Here is a 15603-nt window from a genome sequence, read left to right on the forward strand (position 1 = left end):
AGATGGTGGGACTACGTTTTACCCCCTAATAATTACCACGTGGCCGCAAATTCGACATGAAGGTTTGCAAAGTTCGCCTCCCATTGAAGTCAATGGGGCCCGCGGCGAACGTTCGGTTTCGCGAACGTTTGGGTCCGTTCGCATTTCGCTTTCGCGAAACGTCCCGTCGGAAGTTCGTCCATCACTACTCCTGATGAGTGACTGTAATGTCACGAAACACGTAGAGTTTTCAACAAGGGTGTCAAAACAAGTCTGGTTTAACAATATGCATTATATTATGTTTGACAATTGATGTATGAGTAACCTATGAATTATATTTTGCCAATTATGTCTATTGATGATCGTTATGACCTATCTTGCATTCATTGTATTAATCATGTCTTTCAATATTTGTAATGCATTGTTATATTTGATATGTTAATCTTTTGATTGCATTATATAATTATTTATTTAACATGTTTTTTAAGATTGCGGAATGCTTAACATGATGTTACCAAAACTATTAAAAATGTTATATTTATTCTATGTATCATCAATTGTAATGGCATGCCTCATCCAAAGTCCCAATACTCTTTCTCTTCCTATGCACTCATGATAACAGGTCTAATGCTAATAAAAAGCAGCCATGGTTACAATCACATAATTGTAATTTCCATCTATTCAGTGCATACAGACTATTGTCATTACATGTAGAGGTAAAGAGTAATTCATGACACTATGCAAAGTAAGCTTATTTTCTTTTCTACTCAGCTAATAAAAATGCATAGCGAGTAAAAGACCGCACGTGCCCTTAACATCGCCTTAACATATTATGCAATCAATCTTCTTTCACCTCAGTGTGAATGAGGAATTTTCTTAAGCTGCTAGGTAATCTTCATTCTGACCCCATCTGATGCTGTGATTCTGTGACTACATGTACATCAGCACATGACGATTATTTACAAATGTGGACAAATTTGTTGGTACCCTTACAGCTCTCTAAAACAATATTTTGTTCCACCTGAAAAATTATGAGATTAAAAACAATAATTTATGCATACCTACACATCTTTGGTGTGTCATAGAATAAAGCAAAAATTTTGAAAAAAGATTCTTACTTATTTTACAAAGATAAAATAAAATGTCCAGGGTAGATTTGTTGGTACCCCTGAAAGGATTATATACAATATAACCGGATCAGTAATATTTCAAACAGTTTTCTATCATTAATATAACATATCCTCAATCTTGCATAAAGGGGGGAAAAATTGGGACTTTGATTGAGGCATACATATGGTGATATGTGCCTCCATCCCTGAATCAATGAAACATAAAAAGGAAGTTGGGACTTTATGTGAGGAAAATGGCAGTTGAATAAGGCAATACATGTATAGTGACTAAATTTGTAAAATTGTCATAAATAGGGTATAGAATCACACTCAATATGAAATACATTAGAAGCCACTACATATATGTAAATGTTGAATGAAGTACAGTTCATAGACACATAAAGTTAGAAAATACAAATACATAATCCAAATAGTTCATGTATGTAAAACCTTAAAAATGAAAAAACGCAGCTTTTATCCCTGGTATATTCTTCTATAATTTCAGCAAGAAAGCCCCTCATTGAGGCTGTATCATCTCCAATGGGAAAAAGAACTAGGGAGGCAGTTAGACCCAGAGTATTGGCAGATAATGAATATAGCTCTTTCAAAGATTTCCCAAAATGTTCTTTATATTAGAGAATGCCTATAAAGTATTGTATAGGTGGTACTACACACCGGCTAGATTGGCCTGGTTTATCCCAACCTACTCTCCTCTCTGCTTTCAGGGGTGTTCACAGGAGGGGACAATGACACATATTTGGTAATCATGCCCAAGGGTATGCAGGCTATGGGTCAGAATCTATAACACTTCTTCGCAATTTATTTCATGTTAACTTCAAAAGGGATCCCTGTGAAGCCCTACTAGGCAAGGCAATTGTTCAACTACTACGCTCAGAAAGGCAACTGGCCCAACATCTATTTACTGCAATTAAATTAACAACTGCCAAGGGATAGAAGATTCCTATGCTTAGCTTTAAGGCTGTCAAAAATCACATGAACAATGTCATGATAAATGAGAAAGTAACGACCATTCTCTCAGATACACATGATACATTTCTTAGGGTTTTTTGCAACCGTGGATCACTTATTTTCAGCCCTTCCAGTTCAACAGTACTCTCCTCTCAATTTAACGCTCCCCGACACGTACCCCATGGACTTTTCTTTCTCCTCTTTCTTTCCTTTTTGGTCTTTACTCCTTGTGTCATGTTTCTTCTTTTCCCCTTTTTTCTTCTCTTTCTCCTTTTCCTTTTTCTGTTCAATATGCTTTATGCATTAAGTTAATATGGTTATCGGGCCGACAGGTATTGCCCTGGTTAGGATGGTTATTTTGATAATATTGTTTTTGTGTTATCTCTGAATTCCCCTCCCCCCTTTTTTTTCTATCCTCTCCAATTGGGATACTCTAGACCAGTGATGGCAAACCTTGGCACTCCAGATGTTTTGGAACTACATTTGCCATGATGCTCAAGCACTCTGCAGTGCAGTTGAGCATCATGGGAAATGTCGTTCCAAAACATCTGGAGTGCCAAGGTTCGCCATCACTGCTCTAGACTATGCATGCCTTCGTTCAGATATCCCAGATTCTATAATTGGACATTTAGGTCTGTAGGCATGATATCTCCTCTATGATACCTTGAATAGCTGCTTTTGGGCTCTCCCTTACATTCTTAGTGACCTGGGCCATTATGTTTGTGACCTGTGTAATGTTATTGTTTATGTTCTCCCTTTTTGCTATTATTTTTCCTTGTTTTATTTTATTTACCTCATTTCTGTTTATTATAAGCTGTAACCATCCCATCGCTGTCCATATATGTTGAATTGTCTATTAATAAACCTTTTAAAAATAATAATAATAATTAAATAGCAGCACATTTCAGTTACCAATGTATAGAGTAAATACTCTGTGTAAGAGCATAACAAATGATAAAATGGGTAATAGATAGAGATGCAGTGATGGTTGACTGAAACAAAGTTGCATCCTGTCAATGCTCAACGTGTTTCATGTAATGGAACTTCATCAGGAGTGGCTGCATCCGTTAGTCTGTAAAAAATATATATAGATACTAATAAGTTCTGGTAAGAACTCCAGCATCAAGGAGAAGGAATAAAAAATATTATGGTCTGGTTACTTACATGGGACTGTAAAACAGAGGTATCTGATACTGCACTTGGAAGGAATCACCAGGATAGGTCGTCTGTCCCGGGAGCTGAGGAGGCCAAACCGTGCACGGGGTGAATGCACAAACACAAGATCCCCAAGAAATTGGATTCTCCATGGGGCTCCATAGTAGTCTGTGGAAAAAGGAGTTATACTATGAAAAACTCTCATGTAGTAATGACGGTGTGGATTGAGTAAGAGTGAAGCATCAAGTGGGGGGAAACATTTGGTGACGATACTGAAAGAGGACAAATATATGTTATTAAGAGCCATAGAGCCATATCCAGGTAAGTGAATCTGGGGGTGAAGAGTGTATGAGGCAATCATGTGTTTAAAAGCCAAGATAAGTGAAAAGACCAAAGAGTTGTATACAGTAAGGAAAGATCCAAATGTAAAAAGATAGTTAGTTACCTTATGTGAAGATGCATCAAGCAAAATGTGGCATGGCCTATGGTGCAAGTAAAGGCATTGGCAGTGGAGGGTGCTTGAGGTGTTCAGCCCACCTGTAGGTAACCTCCAGCATCACGCTGGGCATGATAGAGGAGGAGAGGCATCCCCCCTGGGCAGCAACGCTGTCCGTGATGGCACCAAGGTGCTCCCCCTATAAATCAGTCATGTTCATCATGTAAAACTTTTAATACGGTCTGTGTTTTTCTGGTAGAAACAGCTGCCATCTGTCTTTAGAGTTGTCCGAGGGCCCCTTTGATAAATCACCCTTTTTCTCAAATACAGATTCCACTCCCTATGGACTATTTGTGCTTCTTTTAGAGTATCTGTTAGTAGCAATTCTGGGTTTTGACTCTCTGGAGCTTTCAGTGTTCGATTACAGAGGGTGTCTTCTTGTCTGTGTTTCCGTAGATGCTTCTTTGACAACCTGGGTAGACTTTCATCTCTTATTTGGGAAAAGTCACAGTAATATTTAGGAATGTCAGCTGTGGCGCCTGCTGCCTCTTTGGCACAGTTCTCCACCCCTGAAGATAGGGCTTATACTCCTTCTGGAGTTAGTTGCGCACAGCTGTCTGTAGGAATGTGTGAACCAAAAGGCCTTATGGAGAGAGAATCGGCATCCATGTTTCCATTCTTGAGGGCAATACTTCAGGCTGAATCAGAACCCAGACAGATCAGCCAACCACCAGTACCTGGTAGCATCTAGCTTGGCTGTGGTGAGTACATATGTAAGTGGCTTGTTGTCGGTCTAAACTACGAAGTCTGCACCATAAAGGTAGTCTTTTTGCTTGTCTACCACTGCCCACTTTAAGGCCAGAAAGTTCAACTTGTGAGTGCAGTAGTTTCTTTCGGCAGGGGTTAGACTTCTGCTCACATATGTAACTGGTCACAGATGTGTACAATGCTCTTGGTATAGTCCCCTGCACAGTCCGTTTCTGCTAGCATCGAAGTGTAGTTCATATTATTTAGAAGGGTCAGCATAGGCTAGCACTGGAGAATTGGTTAGACTCCTCTTCAGCTGGCGAAACGCCTGTTTGCACTGATTTGTCCACTGGTCTTCAATAGATTCTCAAGGCTTTCTGGGTCCTTTGCTTGGCCTTGCCTTGGGTGCGTCTATATCTTCCTTCTCATTCTTAACAACTTAACAACTTATTGAGAACCCTTCATTGAATCCTCATTAGTAGAAGGAGAATCTCAAGAATGACCTTAGTTCAGTGATGTTAGTTGTAGGCCAGGAGGTGACAGCTTCTGCCTTTTTTGGGTCGATTGCAACTCCCTCTGCAGAGACAACCTGCCCCAGATAGTTGACTGAGGGTTGATAGAATTGGCCTTTCTCCAACATCAATTTAAACACTTAATCATGCAGTACCTTTTTCAGTCCCTCATTGTGTTCTTCAAGAGTCCTCCTGAAGACAGGATATGCACCAGTACCTCAAATCAGGTTCATGTCTTCTATGGTGCGTTCCATTAGCTGTTGAATGGTATCAGGGGCCCCTGACAGTTCTTGAGGCATTCTGTTGAATTTAATAAAAGGCAGTGGGCAGATGAAGGTAGTTTTCTCCTTGTCTTCTGGGTGCATGGGGATTTGGTAATACCAGCTTTTCAGATCTAACAGTCTGAACCACCTTCCCCTGATAGGCACTGCAGAGCATCCCCTATGTGTTAAGTGGTTTATTGGTGGTGAATTGTTCTCCGGTTAAGTGTTCAATAATGAATGCACATTCAGAGGGTGCCATGCATCTTTCCATGCAGGGAGCAGGGACACCGCCCCGCCCCCTGCCCCCCCAATTCATGCACCGACCCTCCATGCAGGGTGCTGGACGGATGGATTTCAATGTTTTTTTTTTTGGAAGCTCTAATTGGCTTAAAAAAAGGGTGGGCTTGGGGCACAGAGCACTGTGTCCTGAGCCCACCCAATTGTGTGACAATAGCAAATTAATATTTGCTATTGTCTGATTCTCCTCCCAATCTCCTCCTCTCTGATTCTCCTTCCAATCAGGAAGTAGGTCCTGAGACCCGATTGGCCATGGAGACTTAGGATCCACTTCATGTTCGGTCAGGAGGAGAAGCTTGTCTGTTCGGGCGGGAGGAGGTCCTGGCTCCTCCATCGCCTGGAGCGAGGAGCAGCAGCCCTACCCCTGCTCATCTTCTAAGGTAAGGCTGGCTTCCCGTCGGTCACCCGCGGGAGGGGTGGTGGCAGTGGCGGTGCGAGTGATGGGGGAGGTGGCGGCAGGTGGTGACAGTGCGAGTGAGAGGGGGAGTTTGTTTGCCGCCCCCCAAAATATTGAGCTCCAGCCACCACTGGTACCCATAATATGGAAAATTCTTTGTTCCAATACCCCAAATCTCCAAGCCTTCCAACATCTGTAGGGATATACTTTCAGATACTTGTCATAAAAGTATTGATGCAATAACGTCACTTGTGCCCCCTTGTCCAGCAGAGCCTTGGTTTAGACTCTCTCTACTTGAATTGGAACTACACTCTGTGCACAATTGTTAGACAAGTTGTACTTGGATTAAATGTCATTATTGAACAATTACAGTGCTCTCGGTCAATCCAAAATGGTAATAAACCTCAAACCTGAATATTTAAAAAAGTAAAAGTGGCTTTCTTAGGAGAATATCTGTGTGCAGAATTATTATGCAACTAACCGAAAAATGAAAATTTTCCCATCTCACTTGTTTATTTTCATCTGTTAAAGTGAGAATAATAAAGAAACAAATCCAAATTTAGAAAATAAACATTTCTGACTTAAAAAAAAAAAAAAATCAGTGACCAATATAGCCATCCTTCTTCTCAATAACAGTCATAAACTTCGATTTGTGGAGTCTGTCAGTTTATTGATCTGTTGACGTTCAACTTTTTGTGCAGCAGCAACTACAGCCTCCCAGACACTGTTCAGAGAGGTTTACCATTTTCCTTCACTGTAAATCTCCCGTTTAAGAAGGGCCCACAAGTTCTCAATAGGGTTTAGGTCAGAGGGAAAGGGGATCATGTCATTATTCTTTCATTTTTAAGGCCTTTACGGTCTGGCCACGAAGTGGAGTACTTTGATGCAAGCGATGGAGCATTGTCCTGCATAAATATCATGGTTTTCTTGAAAGATGTAGACTTTTTCCTGTACCACTGCTTGAAGAGAGAGTAGTCTAATAACTAGCAGTAGGTTTGAGAGTTGAATTTGAGTCCATCTTTACCCAGAAAAGGTCCAACTAGCTCATCTTTAATAATACCAGCCCATACCAGTACTTACCTCACCTTTCTGGCATCTGAGTCGAAGTGGAGCTCTGTGCCCATTACTGATCCAGCCACAGGCCCATCAATCTGGTCTTTCAAGGGTCACTCTCATCACATCAGTTCCTAAAACCTTTGAAAAATCTGTCTTCAGATATTTCTTAGCCCAGTCTTAGCATTTCAACTTTTGTGCCTTGATCAGTGGTAGTCAGGTTTCAGCCTGCCTTACCTTGGCCATGTCTCTGAGCACTGAACACCGTGTACTTCTGTGTACTCCAGGTAGGGTGCAGTTCTGGAATATGACAGCACTGGAGGATGGGTTCCTGGTAGCTTTATCTTGATTCTTCTCAAATCTTTTTCCAATCACGTTTCTTGCAACCCTGTTGACTATTTGCAACAAAATGTTTGATGGCTCTGTGATCATGCCCCAATATTTTAGCAATTTCAAGAATGCTGCAACCCTCTGAAAGGCTTTTAGCATTTTTGACTTTTCAGAGTCAGTTAAATCTCTTTTTGGCTTCTTGTGCCTGAGGAAAAGAAGCTGCCTAATAATTATGGGCACCTTGATATAGAATGTTAATCTCCTTAAAGCGGACCTTCAGTCATTTTTTAAACTTTCCATCTATTAAATCTTCTGTCCTTGTTGTTTTAACTTTGGATAGTAAAACATTTTTTTTCTGCCGGTAAATATCTTATACAAATAAATAAATAAAGTTGCGCTACGGACTGCCCACCCTGTGGGTAACTTAACCACTTTCAGACCGGACCATTTTGCTGGTAAATGACCAGAGGTCTTTTTACAATTTGGCACTGCGCTGCTTTACCTGGTAATTGCGCGGTCATGCAATGTTGTACCCAAACAAAATTTGCGTCCTTTTCTTCCCACAAATAGAGCTTTCTTTTGATGGTATTTGATTGCCTCTGCGATTTTTATTTTTTGCGATATAAACGTAAAAAGACCGAAAATTTTGAAAAAAAATGATATTTTCTATTTTTTGTTATTAGAAAAATCCAATAAACTCAATTTTAGTCATACATTTAGGTCAAAATGTATTCAGCCACATGTCTTTGGTAAAAAAAAAGTCAATAATTGTATATTTATTGGTTTGCGCAAAAGTTGTCACATCTACAAACTAAGGTACGTTTTCTGGAATTTACGCAGCTTTTAGTTTACGACTGCCTATCTCATTTCTTGAGGTGCTAAAATGGCAGGGCAGTACAAAACCCCCCCCCCAAATGACCCCATTTTGGAAAGTAGACCCCCTAAGGAAATTGATAAGTGGCATGTTGAGCCCATTGAATATTTTATTTTTTTGCCTCAAGCGATTGAATAATGACAAAAAATTTTTTTTTTTTTTTTTTTTTACACAAAGTTGTCACTAAATGATATATTTCTCACACATGCTATGGGCATATGTGAAATGACACCCCAAAATAAATTCTGCTGCTTCTCCTGAGTACGGGGATACCACATATGTGGGACTTTTTGGGAGCCTAGCCGCGTACGGGGCCCCGAAACCAAGCACCGCCTTCAGGCTTTCTAAGGGCGTAAATTTTTGATTTCACTTCTCACTACCTATTATAGTTTTGAAGGCCATAAAATGCCAAGATGGCACAAAACCCCCACAAATGACCCCATTTTAGAAAGTAGACACCCCAAGCTATTTGCTGAGAGGCATTTTGAGTCCATGGAATATTTTATATTTTGCCACAAGTTGCGGGAAAATTACAAACTTTAATTTTTTTAAATTTTTTTTTCACAAAGTTGTCACTAAATGATATATTGCTCACACATGCTATGGGCATATGTGAAATGACACCCCAAAATAAATTCTGCTGCTTCTCCTGAGTATGGGGATACCACATATGTGGGACTTTTTGGGAGCCTAGCCGCGTACGGGGCCCCGAAAACCAAGAACCACCTTCAGGTTTTCTAAGGGCGTAAATATTTGACTTCACTCCTCACTACCTATTACAGTTTTGAAGGCCATAAAATGCCAAGATGGCACAAAACCCCCACAAATGACCCCATTTTAGAAAGTAGACACCCCAAGCTATTTGCTGAGAGGCATGTTGTTTCCATGAAATATTTTATATTTTGCCACAAGTTGCGGGAAAATTACAAACTTTTTTTTTTTTTTTTCACAAAGTTGTCACTAAATGATATATTGCTCACGCATGCCATGGGCATATGTGAAATGACACCCCAAAATAAATTCTGCTGCTTCTCCTGAGTACGGGGATACCACATATGTGGGACTTTTTGGGAGCCTAGCCGCGTACGGGGCCCCGAAAACCAAGCACCGCCTTCAGGCTTTCTAAGGGCGTTACAGTTTTGAAGGCCATAAAAAGCCAAGATGGCACAAACCCCCCCAAATGACCCCATTTTGGAAAGTAGACACCCCTAAATTTAGGGGTACACTAGTGAGACTAGGTAATAAATGGCGGGTGCCCTGAAACTATAAAAAAATAACTAACCAACCAGCGTCACCTGTAACAGTTATATGGTGATCACTGGTGAAAGGGTTAACTAGGGGGCAATCAGGGGGCTTTATGCGGTAGTATATGGGGGTCCCTGGCGCTATAAAAAACTGCAGCGAACCTAAATACCTACCTGCCTAACTAGCGTCACCTGTGACACTAATACAGCGATCAGAAAAACGATCGCTTATTAGGCTGGGTTCACACTGGAGCGATGCGGGAACGCCACGAATCCGCGGCGGGTTCCCGCATCGCATGCCTCCCGGCGGCAGTTCACACTGCCCTATGCGAACTGCTGGGAGTGTCAGTGAAATGTTAATGACACCCCCAGATCAGTTCGCATATCGCAGTGCGATCTGCAAACTCGGATCGCATGGTGTGAACACCTATGCGATCCGATTCTGCTGCGGGCCAAAAAAAGGGTCCCGTGCGAATTTGCGGCGGGTGCGGCGGGTGCGATGCGAATTCAGCCATGCTATCTGTATGGCTGAACTCGAATCGCACAGAGATCGGATGTGATTTGCACTGCAGTGCGGTGCGAATCACATTCGTTCTCATAAACCGCTGCAATGTGAACCCAGCCTTAGTGACACTGGCGACGGGGGGTGATCACGGGGTTAAACCTTTATTGGGGGGGGTTAGGGGGGTACATTAGAACTAAAGGGGGGCTAACCCTAACTGCCCTAACAGTTATTACAGTCACAAATGACACCAATGCAAAAAAAAAAAAAAATGACATTGGTGTCACTGTGACTGGGGGGCAGGGGTAATTGGGGGGGTGATCGGGGGGGTGTGAGTGTGCCTGGCATGTTCTACTGTGTAGTGTCGTGTTGGTGCAACTCACCGATCCTCTCTCCTCGGTGTCGGAACGAAAAATACCGACACGGAGGAGAGATTACATCACTTCCTCTCCTGTGTTTACATTACAGGAGAGGAAGTGATGTCACGGAGCATTTTCATTCGTCGGGAGCGATTGCGAGGGGGTGGCCATGAATGAATGGCCGTCCCCTCGTCCGGGATCGCTCCCGAACGAATACCGACCGCCGCAGGCAAGGACGTACATGTAAGCCCTTATGCCTGCCCGTGCCATTCTGTCGACGTACATCGTCGTGCGGCGGTCGGGAAGTGGTTAAGCAAAGATGAGTGAAAAATGAAAAGAGTGAGAAAAAGTGGGTTAGAGCTGCCTCTACCTAGAAACCTCCACCCCAGAGAATGGGGGGGGGAGGGGGTATTGAGTTTAAAAGTGTGAATGATAGGTTATGGCGCTAAACCCAAAATATTGTATACCTGGTGTATTATAGCCTGTCTGTGTCAAGGAAATAAAACTGGTTTGTATGGTGATCTATATGCAAAACATATTAGTGTGTGGCAAAAACTGTAATTCAGTGCTGAAATGTTAGTTAAATATTAATTTAAAAGTGGTGGTAATTAATGTGTTAAACATGTGCTAACACAGATGTGCCAATGAAATTAATATAGATTGAATTACATATAATTATTACACATTATAAAATTCATTCAAAATTATTGTGCAAACATCATTACGTGTAAAAAAACTTTCAAACACACGTCCTAGGATCACTGAAAAAATGTCCCATGTAACAATGTCCCAGGTAGCAGTAAAATAAAATAAAGTGACAAGTGCAAAAAGTGCCAATATCTTCAATGCAGAGAAAACAATCTTCCCCGGTGCGCCACTCAGTGCTGTGGTAATGTGAATGCTCTCACCAGAACTTATACCCCTGCGGGGTTTGATGGGCTTTCACAGTATGAGCCACTGTGCTGCTATCTGGCCTCTGCTGCTGGTGCACTGGGGAGATGTTCACTCTTCAATTTATATTGTCTCCATTGGTAAATGCATTGAGGGAAGAAACACATCCATGGTGTAGTATATACAAACAATTGCTCTATTTGAATACGAAAGACCTACTCACATTTGTAAAGTAAAAGATCGCTCTGTGTATAAAAACATCCGCCGGCCGCTGCTAGCTATAGGAAAGGTGCACGTAACGTAGCCACTCCCTACGCATTTCGTCAGAGTGCCGTCTTCAGCGCTCCTGAAGATGTCACTCTGACGAAATGCGTAGGGAGTGGCTACGTTACGTGCACCTTTCCTATAGCTAGCAGCGGCCGGCGGATGTTTTTATACACAGAGCGATCTTTTACTTTACAAATGTGAGTAGGTCTTTCGTATTCAAATAAAGCAATTGTTTGTATATACTACACCATGGATGTGTTTCTTCCCTCAATGCATATACCAATGGAGACAATATAAATTGCATTACCTGCATCACGGTTTGTTGCATTTTCAATTGTCTCTGTGCCAGCTGGGTCAGAAAATCAGGTGCTATTGATTCCATTGAGACTCCTGGGCCAGATGTTTTCGGATGTTAAGATTCAAACTCCATTGTCAACTTGTCATCATCACTTGATAGACACCTATCCATTTCATGCAGAGATTTAGGCTGGGTTCACACTAGTGCAAATTGGATGTGGCTTTCTCCCCATACAATTCGCATGACAGGTGATTGGGACCAGCTCTCAATTATTTCACACATCTTCGGTTTGGCTGGGGAGCGAATTGCACAGAGGTCCTGAGCATCTTTGTGCTCCGTTTCAGGTCAAAATTCGGGCCTGATTCATCCCTGAAATGAAAAACAGCGATATACCAGACCCTTGCTGTCATGACGTCACTTTAAGTCTTGGGTGGAAGCAAACTTTTTTTTGTTTTTTAAGCCAAGAGATCTTTTGCTTTTAAAGGTAAAGGAGAGATTGTGGGTCTTTATGACCGCAGATCTCTCCATAAAGTGGACCTGTCATCCTTATTTTTATTACAATGGATATTTACATTCCTTGTAATAGGAATAAAAGTGATTAAAAAAAAAAGGGGACAGTATAAAAAAAACAAATATATATAATAAGAAAAAAAAATGAAAGTGCCCCCATCCTTCTGTGCTTGCACGTAGCATATGTAAACAGTGTTCACATCACACATGTGAGGTATCATCATGAACGTTAAAGTGAGAGCAATAATTCCAATGCTAGGCCTCCTATGTAACTCTAAACAGATAAGCTTTAAAGGTGTTTAAATCATCGCCTATGGAGATTTTTATGTACTGTAGTTTATAGTCAATCCACAAGTGTGTGCAATTTTAATGTGTGAAATGTTGGTTATCTATTTATTTTGTGTATTATCTTTCAAATTATACAAAAAAATGTAAGTATATGTTGTATTATTAAAAATGTATTCAAACATATTTTCTCCAAAAAAATTGCATTAGAAAAACCACTGCGCAAATACTGTGTAACAGTCCTAAGGCAGATGAAGGAGTAAGGGTGATAGTTTCGGTCTTTGCCACACTCTGACTTGGGCTCTCGGGATTGGTATATGGCACTTGTAGCTGGATCAAATGGGCTTCAGTTTCCTCTCTCAGATGGATATGGTCTCTCAGGAAATGGACATGGATGTCCCTTATCTACTCTAAGAGCACATAGGTACAAGCAGAAGGTGAATCCACTTTCATGTCTAGCATGAAAACGCTCTACTTTGGGGTTAGTGTCTTTACTGCTTGGTGAATCTCCTCCTCAGTCCATTCGTTCCCTTGAATATCAATCACCATACACAAATCCAGTCAGTCATTTTGCTCTTGGCACCCTCAGCAGCTGCAGCAGGATTCACAACTTCTTCCGGCTTATTATTTAGAATACTGACACTCAGAACAGAGGGATCCTCAGACGAGCTCCAATATGTAGCGCTAGTCTCAGGAGCCACTGTATAGGATGTGTCCTCTGTTCTTTGCCTCAACCTTCTCAAGAACCTGAACCCCTCTGACACACCAGGTTGGGTGTTTAAACATACAATATTACAGGAAATCACGGAAAGTCTTACTCAGTACCCAATAGTGGTGCTGTATTAAAGAAAACAGGCACCAAACCAGGTAGTAAAGACTAATGTATTATACTGATAACCAATATGGTTGGTAACTAGGCAAGCATAAAATGGATTAACAATGGTAATAACACAATATAGCATACAGAGTGATAAACAGTAAGCACTAGGCATAAGATGACATTTGGCATCCAGATCAGCATAAACAGTAGCTAAGCCACCTCAAGTGCAGCACTGAACTGTACTGCCAGTGCTGAGTTCTGGAACTATACTGTCAGAGTGCAATTATGGTGGTGATGCTAGTCCTAAACTGACTGGGTATGCAAAAGAAAGGGAGGAAGGTAGCAGAGGGGGCAGGGGACAAAGGGGGCTTGCAGCATAATTATTGAGGAAAGGACAGTCCTTCAAGAGGTTATTCTGATGGATATCATTGGGGCCCCATAAGAACATCAGTACACTTGACAACTGACCCAGTTAACCTGTATGCAGTGCAGTGTAGGTACAGTATAGTGTCAGCACAAGTACAAGGCAGATGTGGTAAAGGTTCATTATAATGCAGGATAGGTTTGATATAGGTGCAGTTCAAGGTTTGGAATAAGTGCTGTATAGAGTGCAATGTGAAGAGAAAGAAGAAAAAGAGGGTGCACCAGCCTTGTGCATTATCCTTAGACCTCTTTTTATTAAAAATAAGATAAAAGACTACTCACAAACATGTCTGAAAAGGTTCGCAATACAAATTATCTCCAGATGACAGCAATTAGTTGACCGGCAAACAGACTCCAGATGGTAACAAGGTAGATTTCAAGGGCCACTGCCGCTGACGCATTTTGAAGGGATACCTTCTTGCTCAGAGCCCAGCATTCAGACTGTTGGCAGGTAAATTTGCTAGCAACCCTGCCTAAACATCAGGGTGCTACATCCTCCCCTTGCCTACTAAACTAAATCTCTGAGTTTGCAAAAAAAAAAAAAGATTTGAGCTCTCAAGCCTGAGAGCGAATGTCCTGGCAAAAACTGGGATGGGTGGGAAAAAAACAGGAAAGGAATAATAATAACAAGTAATGCATGTGACATACCACATGAAAAAAAAAACATGTGTAACACATACACAAGTGAATGATAGTTCACACAAGGTAGATTAATATCAGACATTATATATACAATTTAACGTGTAGTGTACCACCCAAGTAGTTAAGGGAAAACCTATCAACAATAGCCTTATATCCTATCTAATATATACAGTGATAACGGACATGAAAATGTAGCATTATTATCCATGCTGGGTGACTGTCTTTCCTTGTCCAAGGAAGATGCAATGGTGCAGGAACACCTGAAAGAGAAAACAAACAGCAATGCAAATGCATACTATCTCTATGATAATACAGTACAATGTATACATAAATGAACATTAAGAAGTTGTTAATTGTCCTCAGCCGAGAACAGCATAACAGTGTAAATACTATACATGTATTTACACTGTTATGTTGTTCTCGGCTGAGGACAATTAACAACTTCTTAATGTTCATTTATGTATATATTGCACTGTATTATCATAGAGATAGTGTCTAAACTATACGAATATGAATGAAAGTGAGCCCCATTCTCATCCGAGAATGCCACCCCCTTTCACAATTATCCTATAAACTTTCTTAGCATGTACTATAGATGAACACATAATATAAATGGGAGCTCACTCAGGCTGGCACTCAGGATCGTTGGGCCAGATGGGTCCCCAAAGTTCGCATTGCCAGATGTTGTTGTTGGCTATCCAGTCCAGCAAACTCCAGACACCCGGGTATGGAGACCCTAAAACGCTGCCCAGGCTGTCTACAGTACAGCATATAATTATTAAAAAGGTAGCTGAAGAATATGGACACCTGTATCCCTATTTACCAGCTCACATAGAGGAAGAGATCTTAGACAAGGAAACGCAATGGGTGGATGAGGCTGTACAAAGTTTCCTTCGGATCCCGTTGCAGGTGGACTTTCCAAAACTGTCACTCAAGTTAGCCGAAAGATACACCTCAGTTCTTCACACCTGGGGCTATGGCCGTAAAATCAGCCTAGACAGTTTGATCATTCGCAGATCTGACAAGAAGGATATTCGCCACTACATCACCACTGTAAATACCAGAGGAGAAGATTTGAAGTTGCCAGATCCCAGGTATTACTGGTAAATGCTATAGAACTATATTGGTTAACCAAATCTTGTGGATTACAAATGTGTGCTTTGTGGAGTTAAGGACTCTATGCTGGAAGACACTTCTCCCCTGCACAAAAGTTGTTGCTAGTGGAGAACATTCGTGTTGGT

General features: G+C 41.3%; 1 long non-coding RNA gene across 1 annotated transcript; it reads right to left on the bottom strand.

Moving 5' to 3' along the window:
- Positions 1–537: 537 nt before the first annotated feature.
- On the bottom strand, positions 538–14226 carry LOC143942115 (uncharacterized). Its single transcript, XR_013264691.1, has 3 exons — positions 14003–14226; positions 3222–3380; positions 538–3129 (listed from the first exon to the last, which is right to left on the bottom strand). It is a non-coding gene; the product is annotated as an uncharacterized LOC143942115 (long non-coding RNA).
- Positions 14227–15603: the final 1377 nt, after the last annotated feature.

Source organism: Lithobates pipiens, unplaced genomic scaffold (assembly GCF_037356315.1).
Source record: "Lithobates pipiens isolate NorthernLeopardFrog02 unplaced genomic scaffold, aLitPip1_a1.2 Scaffold_30, whole genome shotgun sequence".
NCBI lineage: Eukaryota > Metazoa > Chordata > Amphibia > Anura > Ranidae > Lithobates > Lithobates pipiens.